Here is a 5167-nt window from a genome sequence, read left to right as displayed (position 1 = left end):
CAAAATAAAAGCTCTAGCACAAATATAGCAATCCATGCTTCCCTCTTCGAAGGGCCATTCTTCTACTTTTATGTTGAGTCAGTTTACCTACTTCCTTCTATCTTAGAAGCAAACACTTGTGTTAATTGTGCATTGATTATTACATACTTGCATATTTGCATTCATCATATTACTTTGTATTGACAATTATCCATGAGATAAACATGTTACAAGTTGAAAGCAACCGCTGAAACTTATACCTTCCTTTGTGTTGTTTCAATGCCTTTACTTTGAATCTATTGCTTTATGAGTTAACTCTTATGCAAGACTTATTGATGCTTGCCTTGAAAGTACTATTCATGAAAAGTCTTTGCTATATGATTCAGTTGTTTAACCATTGTCTTTACCATTGCTTCGAATCGATGCATTCATTACATATGCTTACAATAGTATTGATCAAGATTATGATAGCATGTCACTTCAGAAATTATCTTTGTTATCGTTTACCTACTCGAGGACGAGTAGGAACTAAGCTTCCACTAAGTAGCCGGTCGAGGCGGCGGTTCCTTCACAAGGTTGGGGTGAGCTCCACAACACCGGAGGCTCCCAACACCCTATGGGGCTAGCACAACTCCAAGCTAGCCTCCATAGGAGCACTTCCTCCAAGATCCCACCATAGGAACCCTAACTCCAAGATCCACTAAGGACTAGCTGGCATTGGTGAATTCCCTCTTGATAGAACTATAGATCGGGGCCTCCTCCACCACTCCACAAAGTTTGGGCAAGATTGGTTGGGGGGATGGGGAGATGCTCAAGGTTTGAGCTCAGCATCAATGGAGGAGAGTGGAGGAGAAGATATAAAATCGAGCTGGAGAAGAAGGGGCCTTTTTTGGGAAGCGGTAGTACCACTCTGGGTTTGAAATAACCCCACAGATTCGCCACATGGGCTGATACGTCTCCGACGTATCGATAATTTCTTATGTTCCATGCCACATTATTGATGATATCTACATGTTTTATGCATACTTTATGTCATATTTATGCGTTTTCCGGAACTAACCTATTGACGAGATGCCGAAGGGCCAGTTGCTGTTTTCTGCTGTTTTTGGTTTCAGAAATCCTAGTAAGGAAATATTCTCGGAATCGGACGAAATCAACGCCCAGCATCTTAGAATCCCCGGAAGCATCCAGAACACCCGAGAGCCGCCAGAGAGGGGACACAGGCCCCCCAGGAGGTAGGCCGGCGCGGCCCAGGGGTGGCCCGCGCCCCCCTGTGGTGACGTCGCCTCGTTGACCCTCCGACGCCGCCTCTTCGCCTATTTAAGCCCCTCGACCTAAAACCTCGATACGAATAATCCACGGTACGAGAAACCATCCAGAGCCGCCGCCATCGCGAAGCCAAGATCTGGGGGACAGGAGTCTCTGTTTGTCAACACCCGGATTTTTAAGTCCGAATGCCTATTATGTCATACATCGCAATCCCAGGAATATTGTTGTTGCGAGGCATAATAGTTAAGTATCACAGTCATCATTCATTACAACCCATAAGTCTTACAAATTGGAATCACATGATCCATATTACACGAATAGTTGATCTATTGATCAACGAACAAACACAAGTTCATAGTTCAACATAGCGGAAGCGTAAGATACAAGGACTCTCTAGTCCACAGGCCAACGCTTGACGTCGGAAGGCGCTTAGTTGTCGTAGGCGTCCTGCTGGTCATCTCCTTGTTCATCTTCATACTCTGGCCATTTGAATAGCCAGGGACAAAGCCGTGAGTACGTTGAGTACTCGCAAACTAATTCAAGAAAAAGTGCTAGACATTCTAGTAGGGTTTGCTAAGCTCTAGTTTATTTGCATAAAGCTAGTTTTGGTTCACAAAGTTTTGAGAAAAACTTATTCAAGTGCTAACTAACCCAAGGGGAAACATTAGTGTCATTCCCACCATTCAAATGGTGATTTCAATTCAATTCACCACAAGTCAATTCACCATCACCTTTCAACATCATTTTCAAAGATATGACATCGGAAACTGTATGGCCTTTCCAACCGTCCGTAACCGTGGACGCGGCTATTCGAATAGGTTTACACTCTGCAGAGGTTGCACACTTGTGCCACAACATTTGATTTCATCCGTCGGGATTTCCCCGAATAATCGTAACACGATGCGCGGATCATCAACCATAACCTTTCACTTACGAATCCTAGTATGAGCACCTCTCCCCATGAGCTTGGCCTCCCAGTGAAGACCAACTGTCAACCTGGGAACTGCACAGGGCTTGGGCCGGACATTCACCTCCTTTCGCATCATATCGTATCGTTTCTTTTGTGGTAGAGGCAGCTTTCGGCATAACCCCGATGACGCTTGTTTAGAGGGAACCCATACTAAGACGCATAAACTTCCAGTTAAGCCCTACCCATAATCAGGTATTGTGGGGGTACTTGAGAATTGGAAAGGTATCGCATTCAAACCCACATCATGTTTTATCAAAAATCACCATCTTCTCTTGGTCATATTCACCTTCAAAACTCATTCAATGGAATGCATCTTCATTCCAAGGTTTAAAAATCCTTTCAAAATCACAAAGTTCCCATCTAGAGTAGTTAAGGTTAGTTCATTAGCACTAGCTCTAATTCATGAGAGGTGCTACCTTGCTTTGCTTGGAAAGGCTAACTCCCTACTCTAAAAACCACTTGTATTTTGACCAAAGTTAACTATAAAAGGAAAATCATTTGGAAAACAAGTAAAAACTTGGGATGGGTTCACATAAGAAAAGGTAAGACATGGTGCCTTGCCCCAAGGGGCTTTGCACTTGGCAAGAATAAAAGCTTGCATAGTAATTTAGCTTGCCTTGGTAGTTCTCAAACTGTTCCTCTTCCTCCTCCTGGTAGCAACCTTCTTCTTCGGCGTACTCTCCGGTGCTACCGTCTAAATTTGAATACGAGTATAATTACTCACTAATTCAATGGCTATTCCACACATTCCCAAATAAACACACAAACTACTCTATGCACACACATAAATAAACTAGGGTGCATGGGTTGTGGGATTTAAATAGGATTTGTATTCTATATGTAAATGATAGTTTCCATAGGGTTCTTGAGAAATAATTTCCTCTCATTGAAATCTTCTTAAGATTTAATTTCTCCAACAATCATGGATGAACTCATCTTGACCTAGATCAAATGTTCATCATCATCATCATTTGGGAGAATGATTTAAATGAGGTGGATCACCTCATACCATTTAAATAACTCTACCTTTGATTTAAAACTCAAGTAATTCATATAAGAGAGTTTGGAACCAGGGGTCCAAACATCCCATGAATTCATGTGAGACAAGTTTAAATGAAGTGTAAGACTTCACACAATTTAAATCTAATAGTTTTGGATAATATCAACTAGTTAAACTAGTCAACATATCCATTCATTAAACCATGGCATGATCATGCAAAGTGACCACACCCTTTTATTGCATAAACAATTAGTGTAAGTCAAAAGTGAGCTATTAGAGTTGGAAATAACTTAATATCTATTTTGGTTGATTTTTAAGAATTATTTGAATAGGGAAAAGTCCCTGGCTTGTTATTTTTGTCACATTAATTCTACAAAGAATTTGACCAAGAGGCCAGTGGCATTGGATAGAGAATTTCAGTGGCTTTCTAACAATGTCAAATTCACTAAATTTGGTTTAGCCAATTGGAAACTATTTAATTTCAAAGTTTGGGCAGTATTGAAAATGTTTGGAAAATGTTTAAAACGAATTTGAATTAAACAGGCCGGCGGGAAAAGCTAACGGGCTGAAATGGTTTAAACAGGCCCAAGGCCAGCCCACCACGCGTACGTGCCCGCGTGGGCTGCCTGACAGGGGTCCCGCATGTCAGCGGCGTTTAAACGCCGAAGCGGTACGGGGCGACGTGGAGCGTAGGATTAGAGAGGGATCTAACGGCTGAGGTGCATCGTCTCGCCGGCGAGAGAGAGGTTCGCCGGCGGCTCGGGTAGGGGGTGGGAGAGCTAACCAGGGCTCCCGCGGTGGCTGGCAGTGTGCGTGATGTCGATGTGGACGACGGCGAAGCTCCTGGCACCGGCGGCGTCTCCTGGATCGGCTCCAATCGACGGCGGCGAGGTGCGGTACTGGCGGGCTCCGGGCTTCAAATTGGAGCAACTCCGGTGACAATCGAGTGAGTGGTTGGGTGGAGGAGAAGCAGTGGAGGATGGTGAACGTGGTGGTGTGCTCAGCTTCGTCCAGGGAACGCGGTATTTATAGATGGCCAAGGGTGCGGCTTGGCCGTGAAGAAGTCGACCGAGGTGCGGCGGTTCCGGCGAGGTGTTGGGCTAGGCGAGGGTGCTACGGTGTTCTCCTCGTCCGTGCGAATCTGTAGGTGGTGATGGCACGGTCGGGCGGCGTACGTGGGCGAAGCATTGCTTCCGTGTCTGCCGTGCTGGTCGCGGGATCGCGTTGTCGTTTCCGGCGACGGCGGCCACGGGTCGGGGTCGAGAGCATGTCTGGTGGTTGCGTGGCGACGCGGCGATGCTCAACGGCTGGTCAGCGAGTCCAGGGCGTGCTTGTGGTGACGGCGCGGCGCGTGGCCAGTGTGTGCCCGCGGCGTGCACACGCGCGACGTGCGCGGCGTCCAGGGCGCCATGGACGCGAGCTGGTCTCGGCGTTGTCGAGCTCCTCCTCGACCAGGGCTGTGCTAGGCGAGGCTAGGCGGTGTGGTGGCGTCTTTGTGGCGAGGGGGCCAAGGTTGGCAAGCAATGGAGAGAGGGGGAGGCTCGGCATGGTGATGCCATGGCCGGCATGGCCATGCCATGCAATCTAGCTCCTCCTCATTAGCTCCACTATGCTTCCCTTAGGGTTAGAGGGGGCAGGGGAACAATGTAGTGTAGCTTTGGTTTGAAAAATGTGAGGTAGATCACTATTTGCAATAGTGTGTGAATAGGGTTCAAAATTGGAAAATACAAAAATATCAAAAATGGAAATAATGCAAAAGGTGAATGTTTGTGAAATGTGAGTGTTGAGATAAGTTGTATTTGACCAGAGATGAGTTGAGGTGGTGGTGGAAAAATTGGATTTCAAAAATGGCCCAAAATGGCTAAGTGAAGATTGTTGAACTCATTATAAAGTTGCAACTTTAGATGAGCATAGCTAGTGATCAAAGATGAATTTGGCAGGGTGGTCTT

This window comes from Lolium perenne, chromosome 1 (genome assembly GCF_019359855.2).
Source record: "Lolium perenne isolate Kyuss_39 chromosome 1, Kyuss_2.0, whole genome shotgun sequence".
In the NCBI taxonomy this organism is placed as follows: domain Eukaryota; kingdom Viridiplantae; phylum Streptophyta; class Magnoliopsida; order Poales; family Poaceae; genus Lolium; species Lolium perenne.
The sequence above is the reverse complement of the archived record's forward strand: the minus strand, read 5'-3'. Positions refer to the sequence as shown.